Genomic DNA, 20,796 nt, shown 5'->3' with positions numbered 1-20,796 from the left:
GCGGGGCCGCGGCCGGAAAGGCGGGGGCGGGGCGGCGGCAGGTGGCGGCCGGGCCCGGCGGGAGCGCACCTGAGGCGGGGGAGCGGCCCCTCAGCGTCCGGCCCGGCCCCTCAGCGCCCGGTGACACAGCAGCCGGAGGGGGCCAGCTCCGGCCTGCGAGCACCACTGCCCTTTCTGCGGGGCCGACCGCCGAGGTGGGCTTTGTCAGGGCGTCGAGCCGACTGGAAATGAGTTTTGCTCAGTTTTGGGTTGTGGCCGGCGTAGCGAAGTGACAGTTCCCCCCCCAGGCCTCCTCCCCCGTTGCTGTGGCGAGAGGAAGAGGAGGGAGCTCTTGGCAGCAGCCGGGGTGAGATCAGCTTGAGCATGGCCCCGGACCCGTGTGGGGTGAGGTGCCAGAACCAATTAACCTCATGATGCAAATCCAGGGAAATTAGATTTCCTTAGTTCTCATTCTAAGTTATTTGATTGTCATGATGGACAGCTCTTGGCAATTGTTTTTTGTTTTTTTTCCTGCTGATTTTTTTTTTCCTTGCTGCCCATGATACCGTGATATTCAGATTTTGCCTGGTGAAAACCATCACAACTTCTTACTTGTGCTGTGCGTAACACGGCTCGGTTTTGGACAGCGTTACAGCTGACATTTTGTGTCCTCTATAACTTAACACCCGATGCAGAAGATGGTCTGGGTCATATCAAAAGCTCCAGTATGAGTGTGAGGCTTGTCTGGCTTATTTCCACGTGGGACTGGGCTTCCAAGGCAGAGTAATGGAAAGGTAACAGGGAGCAGTCGTAAAATTTGGAGGCAGAACTGGCTGCCTGAATGGCAAGACAAAGAATCCATAAGGATGAAGATCTAAAAGCAGCTGCAGTCAAGGTATTAGGAGAGCGAAGGGAACTAGCGGTAATCACTGGTCTTAAGTAATTGGATCATTGAGATTTCAACTAGACAGAAAATTGAATTTCTACTTAGGGTTAGTTCAGCTTAGGAGTGGGAGAGGAACAGAAAGATAAAGGTAGACAACTCAAAGAGGAGGTACCACCATGTGTAATACTTTTTTGTCTGACTAGAGAGCCTGGTGAACAGAAAACACTAGGACTGTGAAGCTCCTAAACTATAGCTCTCGTGAGGCACAGCAGGTGTGTTTCTAAATCAAAACATTTTCTGTGTCCCATCCTCCATCGTACAAAACACAGGAAAAAAAACATTTCCAGTATAAACTACTGGGGTAAGATGCAATGTTGGTACGTTACACCTCCCTTGTTGTGGTTAGTCTTTTAGTGATAGCTCAGTATGATAGGTCAGGCAACAGAATGCTGTACTGAAATTCTGGAGACTTTCTGCTGAGAAAGTTTAGATGCATGAAAATTAATAATAGTTGAATGTTAAAAAAGCAGATTACATATCTACCCTTTGTTTCCAGGCTAATTTTAACTCCTGCATGAATACTTGTGCCTGAACAGAGAATGGTAGAGACAAGCAGCTGACGATGGAGAAAATGGTGAGACCTGCTTTTTTCTTTGTCTGTGCAGTGCTGGCTTCAAGTTACCTTGTAGCTGTGGCTATAGAGCAGAAGCTGTATCAGGGTCCCAATCATCTTTTCAGCTACTTGTGTGCAATTCCATTTACTTCAACAGGAGGTTTATATGTAGAACTGATTGGACAATTGGGTCTTAGATAAGTACAGTGAGCTTTGCTTACATCAACAGGATTATAAATTCGCCAAATCTGGAGTCGGGAAGGAATTTCCCTCACAAGCATAATGTCAGCAACATAATCAGGGTGAGGGAACAATCTGCTAGCACACAGAGAAGGAATTATGTTAGGACTAGGTGGGTGTATGCTAAACAGTCAATGTCTTTCACTTCTAATGGACACATATTTGGGCACTGTATACTTCCTGCCTTTTGTTGTTTTCTTTCCCATGTGTCCATCCCCCCGAAGAGCCACTCAGGATGCTCACAGCCTTTCAGTACTTAAAGGGGGCTTATAAGAAAGATGGAGTCAGACTTTTTAGCAGGGCCTGTTGCAATAGGACAAGGGGTAATCATCTAAACTGAAAAATGTTAGATTTAGACTAGATACAAGGAAGAATTTTTTTTAAATGAGGGTGGTGAAACACTGGAACAAGTTGCCTAGAGAGGTGGTAGATGCCCCATCCCTGGGAGCATTCAAAGTCAGGTTGGATGACGCTCTGAGCAACCCAATTTAGTTGAAGATGTCCCTGCTCATGGCAAGGGGGTTGGACTAGATGACCTTTAAAGGTTCCTTCCAACCTAACAGATTCTATGATTCCAAGTGCAAAAAAATCACTGAGACTCCCTATGTATAGAGGATTACCATGTGCAATTAACTAACTGGAAAGCAAATTAAGGTCAGTAGAGGCTAGATATATTTCAGAAAAGAAAAAAAACTAACCACCTTATTTCTCAGACTCTTGAGAGTGTAACTCCCTTCCTGAGAACACAAAAAGTGGGTGAGAATTCAAAAAGCTACAGAAATAATTCAAGATATGTGGTTGTTAAGAATGGATCTATCCTGGATTATTATTTATTTGAATCCAGTCATTTCAATTCTCCATCCTTATTTCAATATATGTTTTATTGTGTGAAACTTCACTTTTTCAAAAATAAATTATTTTGAGTCAAGAGAGAAGACAGACTAAATAGCAAAAAATATTTGTGAAATGTGTATGTGACAGAAATAAAGAACAGTGGGCTGGGTCACAATGTATTTGTTTCTGGCTGTCTCTCTGAACATAATATGGGACCAGGTGTCTGTTTTGTCACAAGAATGACCATAGAGCTCACTCACCCTGGGGAGGTGCGCTGTGAGATTTAGGTGACATGACCTAGGCAGAAAGGAGAGTCAACAGCAGATTTAGGTCATCTTAGGTGCAAATATCGGGGGAGAAGGAGAGAATATAAAATTATGGAATTATATTTTTACCTGTTTGCATTATAGTTTGGACCACTCACCTGACAGCCTAAGGATGTTTGGTTTGTTTCTTTTTCACCTCGCTTTGAAATATCCCATTTACATGAGAACACATTCACCTTTCAGATGCGTACAGAATAAAAATGATCCTAGCGGCAATCCTGTAAACATGATATTGTCATCTTTCTGGGAACAACTCAAAATTCTTCCTTCAGCAGAGGGAAGTTAGAAGCTTTTGCCCCGAGTTCCAGTTCCTTTCAGTACTGCTTTTCTCACTGTGTGGTAGCATGCTCTTCGAACTGCACTTTCTCTGAAATCAGGGGATGAAGCAACTTCATGCTGCTCTTGCACAGAATGGAACAAACAAGAAGTAACACATAAGGCAGAGGAAATAAAAAAATAATCGCTGGGTGGTGGAAAAAGGAAAAAGAACAATGTAGTGAAAGGAAATTCCCAATTAAAGGAGAGTTCTCATTAATATGCAAGTCCAGCCTTCTTATCCTCTTGCTTTTCATGGTTGTCTCTTGTTCCTTCAGTTCCCACCCCCATTCTGCATTTCTTTAAGTATGATACACTTGTGTAGGCATGCAAACAATGACTCTGTCCTTCTCTTTTCACTTAAAGAATTTTCTGGCTACCAATGTTCTTTTTTTTTTTTTTTTTCCCCTCTCTAGTATGTAAACAAAGCAAAGAGGACAATTCGTAGCTTGGTTTTGAGCAACACAGACAACAAACTTACAGATAGGAAGTATTAAGCAACAGTAACTAATAAGCTGGGTTTGCTTTTAAAGTCAGGAGGACTGTTGGCTAATTACTGCTTGAGTATAACCAGTTAACATTCATAGGACCAACGCACATGTTAAACAAGAAAAGTAAGCTTGTTATCTCAGTCATGTAACTGGAGAATAAATATTAGGAAGCATCAGTTGGGATTTCCAGAAAAAAACAGGAGGTCAGAAATTCCTGAATTTAGATCCTGGCTCATTCCCTGATTCATTGTGCTCTTCCTAAAGCAAATTACATGACTCACCTGACTCATTTTCTTAATCTACAAAATGTATGCCAGCTGCAGAGAGTTAACATTGGTCGAGAATTCTTGTTTATCAAGTAAATTAGGATTATTAATAAAAGAAGAAAGATATAAAGGGCAAAGCAGAAATAGCTGCATCAACCCAGTTACGTATTGTACGCAGTGTAAAATAGGGCATGAACTGGCATGACTTAACTCAGATCTGAAATAGGATTAAAAGAGACTGTGGCAATATTTTAAGGATATTATTTCTTCTTGTGTGGAAGTACCCAGATTTCCAGAAAGTCTCATCCTAGCTTCCTCCATTACTTCCAGCAGGATCCTAAACACCCCTTCAGTTAAAGTGCCTCCAGTTTCCTGGGTTCTTGTCTAAAATTTCTTCGTTAGCCCCCTCTGTTCCTAGTTACCAGCTCTTTATCCAGCTTGGCCTTCTCATTTCAACCCCACTCATCTCCTTGTTCTAATCTATTGCCTTTTTTTTTCTATTTAAATTGGATGTTTCTTCCTTCATGCTGATTAAAGGTCAGCAAGGGAAGAGAGGATCACTGAAAGATTAGTGACTACTCAGTTTCCTGATCAAACACAACACAAGCAATTACAGGGAAAGTTCTTCAGCAGTGATAACACAACACAAGCAATTATAGGGAAAGTTTTTCAGCAGTGATGCAGTGGTGGTTTGGACTTATGCCTACTATTTCTCTCTGAATGGTAGCTATGCAGTCTGGTCATGCGTGTGGGAGATTTATCTGATAAGCGAGCATGGAATATTTTAAGACTTAATTATTAAACTCTCACATGTCTCTATCCAACATGCAAAATGCTTTTTTACAAAGTCTCATAATTTGGCCAAATTTTAGAAGATTTTCATAGGGATTGCAAAGGCACATCTTTAATATTGAGGCCTCTTTCTATGAAATCTCAGCTTCCTATTTGAAGGCAGGGATTATCAACCAGTGAGATGAGAATCCAATTAGAAATAAGATGCAGGGTTTACCCAGTTTCCTTTTCTCTTGTTTTGGAGTACACAAACAATAGTCACATTGAAAACAACAAGGGATGAACGTAAGCTCAAGCTTAATGTAAGAGGAAGCAATTGACTTATTTTCTCTTGAAGAATAAAGCCTTTTTCTTCTCCACAACCTCCCCTGTATTTTTACTTGATACAAGATGTTTTCACAGCCTTCAGAAAAATCAGACACCAGCTGACTAGTGGTATGATGCCATTGTGTCAGTAGTGCCCCAGATGTCCTTTCTTCACGCATCCTTCAGCGTGACATCGCTACAACACCCTCACCAACACCTTTCTGGGAAATTAACAACCATCACCCTGCTCTGTCTCAGTAAGGACCAGTGTTCCTTTACAAACTTTCAGGTTACAATGCATTCTGAAACAAACTTCTGTTAGTGGAATGGCCAGTAAAGAAGCACTGGCCAGACTGGATTGTCTGGGTACAGTTTGAAAACTTCATTTTGACAGCAGAGTAAGCTCGTCCTGCTTTGTAGGAAGCAGCCAACTGGTAGGTGATGGTTCAGTTACATGGGCAACATGCATTAGTAGCTACAGTTATCAGTATGCTATTGTTTACCATTAAGGCACAGAAAAGTGCCGCTATTGCTTAATTAGTCTTGAGTACATACTGGAGCCAAGGAACTCCTGTGCTAGAGTGGCATTTCCAAGAAGTGTCTCAGGATTCTTTTAACATGATCAAAACAACATTCTTTAAAAAGGATGAGTTATTCCATTACTCGGCATGGGATATTTCATCCCATATGATTAAAATTTTACAAAGTTAACAGTAACTGGATCTTACAAAGTGAAATGTCAGCCAGCTTCAACAGTCATAGGCATTACCAGCCTGGTTCATGACACGTGTGAACTAGCCATTCAGTTTCATTCTGTCTGGATATGTCTATACCATATCTATTCCATGTAAAACAGCAAAATTATTTTTTAAAAGCAGAAAATGTTACAGCTAATTGTTAAAATAAAAGCAGAAGTGGCTTGGCTTGTTAGCCAACTGGTATTTCTTCCCAGCCTTCACAAAGAACACTCTTAAATGAACTTTGTTACTTCCAAAGAACTGAATAAAGACTGATTATCCACCTCCAGGCACGTGAAATTCCCTGAGATTCTACTATAAGATGCGTAACTTCAAGTAACAGTGAAAATTATCATAAACAGTCAGCTATATTCATTCAAAGAACAGAGAATTAATCCATTGCAGTTTTGCATTGTTCATTGTTTCTTAGAAATTAATTCAGTGGGCTTGAGTTTCGGGTTTTATTTAATCATATTTTACACCCACTTTGCCATTCATTGTAGTAACACAAATGACTGCGGTAGGAAATACACACATGCTTTTGCCTTCAGAGCTGCAAAATATTATAATAAACATGAAGAATATAAATATTGTCACCAAAGATTATGTCTTGATGGCAGTATTTACTCAAGCCAGGCCTTTAAAATCTCTACACTGTAAAACTGCACTCACACAGCATGTCCATCTATTTACAGTAACTTCTAAGTATCCGGATTTTTACCCACCTTCCAGAGCACTCAGTACTTTACTAGCTGGGCTGCCCGGATACAGAGAGGGTTTAAACCCAAAACTGAAGAATTATGGTTATTTAAGTTCCCAGTGAGGAAGAAATCTAGTGTAGGACAATTTCTTCTTTGTCCAGATACCTGACTTCAACCTGTGTTGAAAATGACGGCTTTTATTCCCTTCAAATGCTAATTACAATAGGCATATAAATTCATTTCCTAAAATCTCCTTCTCTGTCCTAACATACACATTATTCTTAAAGTAAGAACACAATTGCAGGAAACAGCAGAAAAAACAGAAGAAACTATTATAGAATGCACATCTGATTTGCTGATGGTAGGATGCATCCAAATCTATTTTCAATAAGTAAGGTCCTCTGTCTCTTCTCTCTTTCCCCAAAGTGCTACACAGTTCAGGAAAAAGAGGATCAAGAATTCTGTTACAAACTAAAGTGCCTTATGAAATAGTACTGGGCATCTACCTGCAAAAAAAAAAAATAAAAATGCAAAACTCTTATTTGCAGTGAAATTAACAATAATATTTCTTGTAATTTCATGTGTTGTCAGCATGCTGTTCTCTTTTTCTCTGCAGCCAGCCTGGTCAAGTACATCTGTCCAGGTGGTCTTCATTTCAGGAGTTTATGGTTCGCTATTACCCTTTAAAATCTGGAATTGCTTAGACAGCTGAAGAGTCTTGTGATGTGAAACGTGTCCCCTCTGTATATCACATACAGCCTGGTATAGATATGGGGGCTGCAGCTTATTGGACATGAGGGGAAAGAGCAGCTCAAGAAACTATACTTGATTTTGTAATGTGTATGTTCTAACTTCACAGTTCTCTAAATTATTGGTAACCACTTTCTCCTTTCTAGCTCCTCTTTCAGTAGAACTCAGGATGCAGATTAGGTCTGTGTCTGTGTCCAAGGCTTATTTGCAGCAGGTTACCCTTGAATCTTTACTGGTTTGGTTTTGATTTTGTTTTGTTTTTTAAATCTTTGCTAGATCAGGGTTCTTTTCAGCAAATACGTATCTGATTTTGCCCATAGAGAGAAGAAAAGGAAAAACAGTATCACCCTGTAACATTTTGTATCATACTAAGCCTTAAATTAATATTTTATGTGGTTACTGTGCTTTTATTTCATCTCTCTCTTCTGCTTAGAAACAGTTATATCCCATGCTACCAGTCTACAGAGCCTATAGTATTTCATATTAATGCATTCTTACACAGAATTTTTGATGGCTAGGAGGCCTTTGCTGAGGGACTGGGACTGTCAGATAAAAGGGGTGTTTAACAGTAACAGTTTCAAACAACAGTGCCACGAGAATATATTAATCAGTTGGAGGTCCCAGATTGGAAGAAAAAACAATTTTTCGTGGCATCAGGCAGAAAACCATTATAATCTGATGACTGATTCACGAACCACTGAATGGAGAGAGCCAATGAGCAGCAGAACAAGTACAGGGAAGTTAGGTTTCTCCAGCAATTTCACTGACCACTCTGATTTTCTCATGTTTCAATAATTTGTAAGACTCATTGACCAGGAACAGGGGAAATATACAGTTGAACATTAAAAGGATACTGAATTAGGATGCCAAGGTTAGCTAAAAATAAATCTGATTCTTATCTTTTTGGCTGGAAAGCACACTGTGAACTAAAAGTGAGAGGAGACCAAACACTGCAGGCACAAAAATATTTCTTCACTTAATACTTAAGTGGCACTTGCCACGGACACTCCCTGGCACAGTGCTTTAATGCTAGTATCTGTGTAACACAGAATTCAGTAGGAACAGATGAAAAGATGCATTCTTGGTTCTTGCTAAGCCTCTAATCCCAGCTTTGAATAATTTAATAGTTACCAGTTAAACCTTGGCTAGAGTAAATCGTTAATGGTACACTTTCCTCTGTTGGAATCTATATTGGATAGTGTATGCACATTCCCACTAGAATAAGGGGTTCAAGGGGTCAAAGGAGGCAGGGAAGAGATGCAATCCCTGTCCTTGACCAAAGGCAGGGTCATACTATGCTGTCTGCTGTCCCCCACACAAATATCTGCATAGGTTATACTGGGGTAATTTCTTCCCATAACAAAGAATAGACAAAGAAATGAGGTCATGGAACCTGATGGCTCTGTCATCAGTTCTGTTTCTACATGAGCCTGTCCTTTGGTAAATCCATGGTTCTCTGTCCATTTGATTGTTCTTGAGGTCTGCTCCTTATCTAGGTTGGTTACCACTTCACTACCTCTGCTACAGGAATTTCCTCCGGTAGAGCCCTTTTTACCCTGATCTAAAATCTCAGAAAAATTGTTCTGCCCTAAAAGCTGTCCAGTGTGATTGTGCCAGTAGATGCCTTTGAGGCTTTTAATTTTCTTTTTCTGGCATTGAGTTACTCCCTGCTTGATCCTTTCCTCCTCTAACTTAGAAAAAGTAATCTCCTGTAAGAGTGTGCCATCCAGAATTACCTTCCTTACTGTGCTCACTCCAGAGGACTAGTAGAAGGTTGTGCAAGTCTCCAGGTAGCTCACAGCACGCTGGAACACAGCTGTCCCAGAGAGTCTCTTTTTGCATTTCTTGATTGAAATAGCTGCACAGAAATGGAAAAAAGTCATGTGAAAACTGAGACTTAAACTGCTGCATGGTCCCTCATGCTCAGGAGGTAGATGGAAAATGAGTAGGTAGACAGACGAAAATAGAAGTTGCATTGAACTGTGCAGGCCCCCAGAATAATATCACAGTGCATGTGCCGTAATTCCTGTTCACACAGCAAAACAGGTGGGATGGACACCAAGTGAGCAAAACATGACTTCAGTTTATCCCCTTAGCTATGCAGATGAGACCAGACTCAGAGAGGGCTTTGAGAATATTTCCTAATACGACCTTTTCAGGAAGAGACCTCAAGGTATAAAAGTACAAGTCATGTTTCCTCTCCTGTCCTATTTTTTGGACATCAGTGGCCCTGTGTAACTCCTAACTTTTCCTCTCTCTGACAAGAAATGGTTTGGCTTTTCATCATAGCCTAGTAATTCTACTTTTTTTTTGTTGTCAGGATCAAACGTGCCTTCCTGAAATTTTTTTAAACGCCCACGGCAGACAAAGGTCCAAGTGCAACTTGTAGGTCTGAGTTAGCTGTGAGAGCAGGGCTGCGTTAGCTCCAAACCAGCCAGCTTAGGTGCTATTGCAGCAGCCTGTTACTGGTGACCTATGGTTGCTCTGCGCTAAATTACTGAACTAATTAATTAGTAACCTAGAAAATGAGCAGGCTACACTGCTGGGTAAACGCAAGCTAACTAGTTAAAGTTAGCTTCAGTTTGTTAATACAAGCTGTAGTTGCACAGGATCTGCAGAGCTGAGAACTATTTCTGGGATCTTAGACCCTAAACTACAGTCTGTCCTGTAGCAGTACATTGCGGTCGCATTGGCCAGTAGATCATGGAATTGATCAGAGATTTAGGACCTGGAATCTCCAGTTGTTTCTCAGGCTGACATTGAAGTGAAAGCCAGCTGCACTCGACCTTCTCCACCACCCGGTTTTGAGGGGTGGAATGAGAATGGAGCATGAGGCCAGAAAGCAGCTGTACCGCGCTCTGGTCTGGTCTCCAGTCTGGAAGAACCAAGGGACTGGGGTTGGGGTATATTGTGCAGCACAAGGCTGCTGCGGTTTAGATAGGACTTGAGAAAGTTTAGACCATTTTAGATTAACAATGAGTTTGGTGAATACTGCGTGCATAGAAATTCTTTTTTTTTTTTCTAAATTTAATCACTGCTTAATCATGCCGTGTCAGCAGACAGTAAAAGAGCATAGGTATTTCAGATTCTTTCCCTATTTTTCTTAAAATAGCATACCATTAATTTCCTGTTTCTTAAGCATTAATTTTGTGGGGCTTTCTGTGCTTGACCTCTGGCTAAAGGAAGAATCCCTATTGTATATAGCAACAATTCACCTCATATATTTAAGCACTTAGAATTTAAAAACATCTCTCTTTTTTTACCACATTTGTCCTTCATGGAAGGTTTAATTTCATTAATGAGGTCATGGAACCCTAAGTCTCAACTTCTGTCTGTAATGTCTGAAAACTTTGCAAAACAGCTATCTCAAAAGTTTTTTGTTTGTTATCATGCTGCATTTCTGGTTGTTTTCTAAGCAATAAAATGAAAACATACATTAATGAAGACCAGACACTCAGTTAACCACAGACACAAGTTTTTTTATTCAAGCAGTATTTAATTAAATTGGAAAATCATCCTTTTTTAGGGCCAAAGGTGCTGAATCTAAACAGAAATACATGTCAAATTGCTGTCTCTTGCATAAGTACTACAGTTTGCAATATAGTCATTTTAAAATGCCAGGAAATGCTGGCACTAGAATATTTGCAAATGTCAGAGATTTTTAGTTACGCTCTTAAAGTTTTAACTTTGAATAACTTATACATCTCATAACTCATTTAACCTCTTTCTAAATTATAATCTTACGCTTTTTTTTCTGAAGTGGAAAATAATTTATTTGTACTGAGTGCAAGCAATCTAATACTCTAAACTAATTAAAATATCTAAGACGATCATCCCAAAAGCTATTCTAATTGCATTTTACTCCTGTTTTAATTTCAAATTCAGCTGGCAGAAGGTTAGAAGTCTCAAAGTTACTATAAGGATACTAAGGAAAGACACTATTAATGTCTCCATTGACAGCAAGGGAAGGAGAGCTCAGGAGCTTTCTACTCCCTTTGGCAGGAGTTGCTGCATCCTCACCAGTGAGTCAATCCATTCTCCTACTGTGGTCCAGGCAATAAGCTGGAAAAGGACAAGCAGAGGTACAAATGAACTAGATGTACAAATGAACTAGAGATATTACAATGTAGGGAGAAGGCATTTGAGATATAGAAGGGAGCCGAAGGCATGGAAGGAAATGCAGGAGGCAAAGAGGAAGATTGGGAGAATGTTTTGATGGCATCATGGTGGGAAGATGTAGGGAAGACAGGATACAAATTCATGAAAACCTGACCCTCATTGGCTTTATTACTCATGAAACAAAGTAGTGGTTTCATAGGCTAGCATCTTCTTAGTAGTTTTTAATTGAACCTATCTGCATCTTAATTGCTATACTTGTTTGAAAATGGGACTTCTGGCTGGGGTTTCTACATCTTTACTTTAAAATGTACCTGTTGAGCTTAGAACCATAGAATATCTCAAGTTGAAAGGGACCCATAAAGGTTGTTGAGTCCAACTCCCTGCTCTTCACAGGACTACCTAAAACTAAACCATGTGACTAAAAGCATCATCCAGATGCTCCTTGAACTCTGACAGGGCTTTTGCTGTGACCACTTCCCTGGGGAGTCTGGTTCCAGTGACTGAACACCCTCCCAATGAAGAATCTTTTCCAGTCTGAACTTGAATCAGTATATAAAATTAGAAGAGACTGGTATAAATGATTGTGTAATTTGGATGCTGTATTGGGATTTCCATATCTTTTTCAAACTTGAGAAAACATGATTTTAAAACCAGAGAGTTCTGTTTTTACAAATTTGATAAGTTGAGTGATCAGAAATTGGTTCAATTGTCATCACAATTATTTTCAGCTAATGAACATACTGTGATTTATAAATGAGAGTTTTTAAAATTAGTATTGATCCTTACACCTTGATTCTGATTGAGGCATGCAAGAGAAATTTCAGGGTTACGATTCTAAGATAATACTTGCTCATTTGCACCAAGTTCAGCTCTTCTCATTTATTCTGTCAGGGAGTAGTTGGACTGCATTCTTCCCGGTGTCCAAATTCTGTTCGTGTTTTTACCAGCGTGTCTCAAATATATTTGAAGTCAAATAAATACAGACCTTTTGTAGGTATTCTTATCTTGCAAAGTACGACTGTCTCTATGTCAGTTATGTGAACTGTCTAGTCTCTTACAATAGGAAATCAGAATTTGGCATCTTATTCTTTAAAGCAAAGCATGGGTTTGTTAGTCTGAGCTGCAACTTTGCGTAAGGTGCATTGTTTCAGTTGCAGCCGCGCAGTCAGTCGAGCTGCCTGCCTCTGGAGTGTGCATTTATATGGCAAGTCTTGCTGAGAAAAACTGAGTGTGCCTTTATCAGTAAGCAGTTACGGGTGGTAGTCTTACGACTTGCCTTGTCACGTCTGCTGTTTTTGTAAAAATTACAAAAAAATCCTGAACCTAAATTCTTTTGACTTCAGTACAGCACTGTGGGCTGGTTACCTTGAACTACCTGGAGCCGATTCGGTTTTCCTCAACCTACCTGGAGCAGAACATTTCTAAAAATCTGTCTACAAGATGTTTTAGGGCATTTTTTCTCAGAATCATATCAATGGCAAATACTGTACACTGCTAGAGGATGCAGCTGCTGCCCACACACTACATACGTGCGTTTCATAGAAATACACACTCATTGTGGATTCTTTTTCAGAGGGACCTCTTCTGATTGTATCCTAAGTGAGCATGTGATTGAACAGCTGTGTAGAGGGATGCTTCAAGATGCAGGAAGAAGCTTTTATGGTTTATTAGACTATATGGTTATTGGCAAGAGAGAAGGCATTGGAACGACAAGGCTTTTGTACCAGATAATACATAGTGTAATTGCCACACTGCATTTCTGTAGCAGAAAAGCTAACACCAAGAAGATGAGTGAAAGTTATTATTTGTAGACCACTGATGATGAACAGTGGTACCAAACCTTAATGGACCTACACAAAGGACAGTCTGTCCACAGAGGAGCGCGTTGTGCTTAGGAAAGTCTCTGTACAGGAACTGGCCACCAATGGCTGCTGTGTGACATTGCTGTGCAACAGTGAGCCACAGTCTTTCTGGGAAGGCTGTTTAGTCAGCGTGGCTATCGTGATTTTCAAATGGGACTTTCATACTGCACTGGAGAGAGCTTTTCACATTTTCTTGGCTTGTAAAGGGCAGTTCCAGACCCTATTGTAGGGAGAAGTGTAGAGCCAAGTAACTGCTGATTAATGCCTTCTGGTTTGTGCCTGATGAATTTTATGGATTACAGTGAATAAAAGGCTAATTTGCCTCCTAAAGTATATATTGATATGAATGTGATCACTTTTCTGCACTACCTAACTTAGGTTAATAGAGTGTTGCTTCAATGCAGTGTGTTTCTGGCATGTTCTGACTGTGTCAATAATATCTTTGTGTGGTCTGAACTTCCTGCTCATTACAAATGGGTGAACAGCAAAAAGCACTTCCACAAACAGATATTTCTTAAGCTATCAAACTCAAAGGCTGACTAACCCAAAGAGGAGTGCAATCAGAACTGCCAAATGCAAGCAATAAATACTTTTCTAAAATACAGAATGGCTTACAAATCAAATAAAACTGAGAAGTTAGGTTGAAGTGCAACTCTGTTGCAGTTTGTGAAAACATTCATACACAAAAGAATGAAGGCAGCACCAGTGCCTGCTACCAACTGCCTGCTTTTCTGCTTTTTTCTCTTTTCCCTTCCTGCTGCTTTCATGCACAGCACAACACACCCCGGGCATACAAAGGGAAAGGGCTGCGGGGTTCCCGGAATTGTTCCAGTTAACTCTCTTCATGTTTGATTGCCAACTCCCGTGCATAGAGATTAGAGAGAGACTTGAAGAGATTTTAATGTCTTACTAAGAAGCTGAAGGAGCAGCAGAGCAAGAAGTAGGCGTTCATTTCTCCACGCAGAGGCCTGAACATGCACAGCTACTACTCCTCTGAGTTTAGCCCTTCCCTTTAGCTTCTACCTATAAGAAATTCTTGGGTCTGCACACATTTATACCTGAATTGAAAAGGTTAATGTAATTTCCTTAATTCCTTTTTCATCATAATCTCCATTCTTGCAAGATGCTTTTTCTGTTCCTTCCTCTTTTCCTGCAGTAATTCAGACTTCTCTACTGAACTTTGGACATAATGTTATGTGCCACACATTTCCATTTGGTCCTCTGTGGCAGCACGTGCGTACTGAGGCTAGACTGGGAAAATACCCAGGCCCTCCAACCTGGAACCTCAGACCACAATGACAGTCTGTTCATTTTGTGTGTGTGTGTGTTAGAAACAGACACACATCCCCCCTTCTACTTCCACAGAATAAGGCCATCAATCACAACTGTATCGTGCTGGAATTTTTACCCTGACTCACATCCACAGAGAGCAGGCAAATAATGATTAGCAATAGAAAAAATCCACAATATGTTCTTTTGTAATTTAGGTATTTTTTATACTCTAAGAGAAATCAGTATGACTGTCAGTGACACAATTGTCAGGGAACAGAAAACAAATAGCTGAGTTTGTTAGTCAAGGCTGCCTGTCTTTCATAGCAATTCATCAAAACCACACATGTTTTGGAAGCCTCTGAATGATAAAAAGGTGTCTTTTCAGTCTTGGGAGAGGAGAGTGTCCTTTCAAGGATACAATGGTGCTTTTCAGAAGACCAGCAGCTGTGCAACAGGTCTGTCAATGGAAGGCTCACTTCAGAGCAAAATTTACTCTATCACTTCAGGCAGCTATTGACTAACATTACTGATCAGCTATATTTCTTGACATATAAAATATCTGTAAATATCACCTCTTTTATATGAAGTTAAAATCAGGGAAAAACCCAGATAAATTTCTTAGGCAACCACTTTTTGAATGGTGTCTGTTGATCCAGGCTCCTCCCTTGCCACAAGTTCAGGGGAGGAGGGAAGAGGATTGTCTGGTCTGTAGCCTTGAGGGCTCGCTTGTCTGAGTTCCCCCAGCTGAAACTGTGACTGGCCAACGGGACTTCAGCCAAAAACACTTCACCTCTCCTTCTCTCCCCCCTGTTTTTCCTATTCCACTCCAACACACGGTTTCCACAGAAATAGAGTAGCATGAATAGTACAGGTTTTGGGTGCCTTTCTGCAGAAGTAAATGTTTTTTTTAAACAAAAGAGTCTGAATATAGTGTTGACTAATTAACATCTCATTTTGGTGAAAAGCTTTATTAAAGCTTAGATTCAGAGGTTATCTGGATACTAAAAATCATATTTGGAATTTCTTTCTGAACATTTTAAACCTTGTGTAGTAACTAAATGGATTGGATGACTTTCTGGGAGCAGAAATACAGAGCTAATATTCTATTTTATCACTTCCTTTTGGTCTTTTTCAGATTTCTTTTCCCCCTAGTACTCATCAGCAACATTGGCAAGTGTCTGACAAAAGTAGAATCAAGCAAACCACTGTGTCAGCCCAGTCTATGGCTTCCACCATGTCCCACAGCTGAGCTTGGACTCAAAGCAGAATCCTCCCTAACATTGCACTTACTTCATAATTACAAGGTATTTTTGTAGAATGAAAGGTACAGTGAAAGTGGGACATACTCCATGTTCCCAGCTGACCACCAAGCAGGTGCCTGAGAGATTGGATTTACTGAAAGGCATCCCATCAGTTTGCCACCAAGGCAGCTTCCTGACCTCCTCACAGACCTTCCAGTTGCCTGTGAATCATTTCCATGTCATAAAAATGTTGTCATGCTAGTCACTGAGCTCAGTGATTAAAAACTGGTGAGTACCTCTTGCTCCATGTAACAGGGAAACTTTGCTGGGACGTTTTCAGGATCCTAGTCCTCATCCTTAGCTGCATAGGAGAGCTTATTTGTGTGCTCCCAGTGCCGAGGCACTGGCCCAGTGAATGCCCAGCTAAACAAGCTGCTAGGACAATGACACTGTGATGGAATACATTCCCATTACCTGCTTCCTATTTGAAATCGTGAGTGTTTTGTTTTGTTTTGTTTTGTTTTTTGTGTGGTTGGACTCGATGATCTCGGAGGTCCCTTCCAACCACTAAGATTCTGTGATTCTGTGATTCTGTGTTTACTGGACTCCTCCTAGACAGCAGCCTGAAGTCAGTTGTGCTCCTTTTTGCAAGTGCTATTCAGCTTGGACAACTCCACAAGGGAACAAAGGATCAATAGTATCTCCAGGCAGCGGAAGAGAGAAGGGTGATAGAAAGGTAGAGGACTGCCTGTGTTCTGGATTTTATCATCCGCAAACTACGTGAAGAATTAGGCATGTAGAAGAGGGAACACTACAATGTGGTTACAGCCTGGAAGTTAACCTAATGCAGGTTATCAGGATTTTCTGTATATGGATGATGGGGAATGTGATTTTCAAGTCATTCACTGTCAATCTTGGACGGGAATGCTGTGACTTGTGAACTGTTTTTAGTGACCAGATCCAGTCATATTGAGGACAACAGACATTTTACCAGGAGCTGAATAGGGGACAAAATTTCACACCAATAACAGTGATCAAAGGCTGCCAAAAAAAAAAAAAGCAGGGAAAACCCGGTGTGAGAGCAGGCACGGGCAAGGCAGGCAGGCCTATATAGAGCACACTCCTGAGCAGTGTGAGCTGCCAGGATTGCTCATCTTCTCCCTCCACCTTCCCAGCCTTCCGCTCCTCCTGCTGCGAGTGAGGCAGCAGCTTTGCTGCAGGAGACAGTCCCCCCCAGCCCCGCTCAGCATCCTGGTGCTTCCACAGCCCTTGCCAGAGCAGCAGGAGCAGCCAGCCCTGCGGCAGCTCGCTCTTCAGCCTCCGTGTCCTTTCTCAGCTCTTTTCCTCTTCCCATGCACTTGGCACGAGCCCAAGCACACACACAAGGTCTTTCAGCCCTTGGAGGTGAAGGGCCTTCAGAGATAATCGTGGGTGAGGGCAGAAATATAGAATTATTCCTCCCAGCTCGGATTCCTGTTTCTTGTAACACTTGCTCTTTACCGTCTTTACAAACATTGAGCGCTGCCACTCAAAGATACTTGATCTGGGGGCGATAACATCCTGTTTTGTCTACACTGCTGCAAAGCTTTACAGCATCCCCAAATCAAACTTCTAACAGTGGAATAAAGATACAAAACCAAAATGTATTTCACAGTTACCTCCCAGTTCTACGGTTAAGGTTTTACTTAATCTTCTACAGTCGCAAACATTCTTAATTTAAAATTACCCTCTACAGCACAGTAACTGACGATTTGTTTACAGCTGCCTTTATATCATTAATTTTTAAAGAGGAACAAACTCGGTCAAAAAAAACCCCAGTCCTCTCTGCCTAAAATTCTCATTGTCTGTCTAGATAAGATGCTTTTCCACCTTTCTCCTATTGCAGACTAATTGACCAAGGGATTTGGAGAGATTAATTTGAAAAATAAGCAGCTTTTCACTTTAAAAAAGGCATGGGGGAAGGGAAAAGGGGAAGAATCAATTTAAAGGTGACGGCCTATTAAAGTGCTATAAACCTTCATAATTTGTGATCTCTGAAAGCCGGTTTTTTTCATTATTTTGGAAGTCTGTATGATTCTTTTTAGACAGTTTTTGACATACTTTGAAGAAACCCCCTCCCTGAAATTACTTACCTTGTTGATTAAGTTCTCTATCTCTGACAAAAACATTTTTTTTCATAATACTGTACTTTTAGGTTTTGCATGGTAATCAGTTATCACCTCCACTTTTCACTGCATGCAAGGCTTCAAAATAAGAATTAGAAATGCAAACAACCTACATATGAAAAATACATTAAGCTTTTAATAGTTCTTTCATTTTAATTCTCTGTGGTGCTATTATTGACAGGTAAAAATCAGACCAGTTAAGTGCAGCTGGTGCAAAGAGGTGTAAAATTACAACTTATCTGCCTGACTCTCTGTGCCCCTGGGAGGCATAAAACTGAAAAAAAGAGTGAGTGCAGTTATTGCTGCTCTATTTTATTGGTTTTTTTGACGGAGTGGGAACAGCTCAACTTTGTACCTTTGGGTTTTCGAGGAGCATCTTTGGAGAAGACTGACTCAACACGCTTCTCACTTGTGTTCTCTTCCTAGCCAGATATATGCTCCCATCTGCCAACACGTGCTATCCTGATTTCCTCTCCTGGGGAATCTGAGTGCAGAAAGACATTATAAACTTATTACAGGCCATAACTATGGTCAGTCATAATTTTTTTCCACAAAACAAATTTCCTTTAGGTTGCATTAAAATAAAGTTTCTGTGGGAACGTACTGATATTCACATTTTAATTGAGATTAAAAAAAAATACTTTAATGATACCACCTGATGGGTATATTAGAGTATTTTTAATTGTTGAACCAGCCAGAGGAAAAAATCAAGCTGAAGTTGCAGCCATGTTGTTATTTTCTTATTATATTTTACACTATACTTCTGTATGTAAAAGGAGCACTTGACTAATGGAAAGAGAAAGTGGTGATGACTGTGTGCCCTTTGCCAGCCCGCACTTGGAAACCATCTTAGGTGTAGACCGTAGCAGAAGGTGACTGCACATGCCACCTTTTAACTACTGGTGGTCTCTACTTGCCAAAACAGCTCAGTTTTATCTCAGAAGCAGAGCTAGAGATTCCCCCCTTCCAGCCCCTGAACCATAGGAATGATGGTCTCAAAGAATTTGTCTGTAGATTCTCAGACATGGGCAAATAGTTCTTTGATATGTCAGAGATTGCGTACTGGTGTTGAGAATAGAGTAATAAACTTTGTTGAATATATTAGAAAACTTGAGAAATGAATAGTAATGATCTTATTAGCTATTTACCTCCTGGTGGCACCTGCAGGTCCTTCAGAATGCTGGTTCTTCACTGTATGAGGCACTTCATACCACTCCAAATTCTATTCGATCCTAGCTGATGGTAATGGCTGACAGACAAGCATAGTCAACAGGGAGAACGAACAGCAGGGTAATTATCATACCAAGCACAGGTTGTAACATACAACCTACTTAATTACTGACAAGGATTTTGTAGACAGGGAGATACTTAATGGAGGAATTTGGAGGAGGAAAAATAAGTACTTTAGGGAACTTCTCCTGCACAAGATGAAAGAAGCAAAGAGTTACATGAGAAAAAATGCTGCATGGCATGGTAGAGGTCTTGCTGAAGGATCCCCCCAGGTATTTTCAGCAAGATAATACATCTTTGCCTGGGAGAGGTGAAGGAGCTACCTTTCACCATCTACATACCATAGCTGTAGTAATTGGTCAGATGACAGCAATGTTCAAGCTGTATTTGTATTTGTATTGTCCCTACCACCCAGACAGCCTGCGAGCTGGGCAACAGTAGTTGCAGCTCTGGATTCCTCTGTGATGCTACAGCCTTCAGAGGTACCATGTTCTGCCTTGTTGATGGCTAATGTCTATCGCTGTTTTCAATCCACTGTTGGCCTGTTCCCAGGAGCACATTAAACCCATGATAGCCCTACTGGTTTCTAGTACGTGTAAAGGGTGACAAGGGGTAAACTGAAGCTCTGTGATAAAGACACAGCTTTGATCCTGTAGTACTCAATAAAATAGATCTCTGTGGATCCATCTCTGCTCAGAACTGATAGCCACCAATCTTTGCTCCTTCCCTGCTAACTGCAGCATGGATTTCCTTGATGTGGTCTTTCCTAAGCCAGCCATTGAGCAAAGCATGCGCGCTGGGGCTGTTTTAAATCCAAACCAAAGCACTCCATTGCATTACCTCCCCTCTTGGAGTAGAGTAAGTACAAGGGCTGAGAAAATAAGTCACCCATTGAGGCATAGCAGTTGTAAGTCTCATCACATACAAGTGTGTGAATAGAATACAAGTAGAGAATGAGAAATAGGAGAAACTGAAGAGTGGCATTAATAGCCTGGCAGAGGGGAAGTCAGAGGCTGGCTAGGATTAAGATAAAACACAAAGGGTCTTAAAAGTAAAGACAAATCATACCTGTTGAACTTAATGAAAAGATGTTCTTTGCAGCACTGCTTAAAATAGAAGGGAGGGTAGAAGATGACATTCTGCCAATGTCAGAAAAGACTCATAGTACAGATCCAGCATCGCTTTATTTAGTTTTAAAACGGTAGCATGTTTTGCATAGGTGTGCTGTAGGTTTTGAAATGGTACTTGAACACTGAATGTTCAATTAGCGCAATCTGTTTGCAATGTTAGGGGAGCTCAGGAAGGCCAGTATCTCGTACACATCACTCCCTGCTCGAGTAATAGCTGTATTTTGGAAATCAGCCTTTTTCTGTAGAGCTGCTGTTCGTTTGTAAATTCTTGTCTGTTTCCTCTAGATGCTTCAAACCGCTCTTTTACCCTCAAAGGAAGCTTCAGCGGACCAGCGGCGATGGAAGGGATCCCGGGGCAGCCCCTCGGTGAGTAGGGACCACCTTCACCTCCTCCTCCTCCTCCTCCTCCTCCTCGTACTTTGCTCCGTAAGGGCTGGGCTCTGGCTGGGACAGGGTTTGCTCTCCCCACGGTGCAGATTGGCTGCAATATTCCACACGATTCCGTGGTTTGGCGTGTCTGGCTGGGATCTGGGGGGGGGGG

General features: G+C 41.0%; 1 protein-coding gene across 2 annotated transcripts in view; it reads left to right on the top strand.

Annotated features, from left to right (window-relative positions):
• Positions 1 to 1,435: 1,435 nt before the first annotated feature.
• The window catches only part of PUS7 (pseudouridylate synthase 7 (putative)), a 42,399-nt gene continuing 23,038 nt past the window's right edge, over positions 1,436 to 20,796 (top strand). Inside the window, exons 1-2 of one of the 2 annotated variants that reach the window (XM_014964355.1) lie at positions 1,436 to 1,499; positions 20,541 to 20,621. The gene's annotated coding sequence lies outside the window, so the exon portion shown is untranslated. Of the gene's footprint in view, positions 1,500 to 20,306; positions 20,622 to 20,796 lie in introns of those variants that run through there. The other variant, XM_014964356.1, reaches the window with a different exon arrangement.

This window comes from Calidris pugnax, unplaced genomic scaffold (genome assembly GCF_001431845.1).
Source record: "Calidris pugnax isolate Ruff unplaced genomic scaffold, ASM143184v1 scaffold44, whole genome shotgun sequence".
Classification (NCBI taxonomy): domain Eukaryota; kingdom Metazoa; phylum Chordata; class Aves; order Charadriiformes; family Scolopacidae; genus Calidris; species Calidris pugnax.
This window is presented reverse-complemented; position numbering and strand designations above follow the sequence as displayed.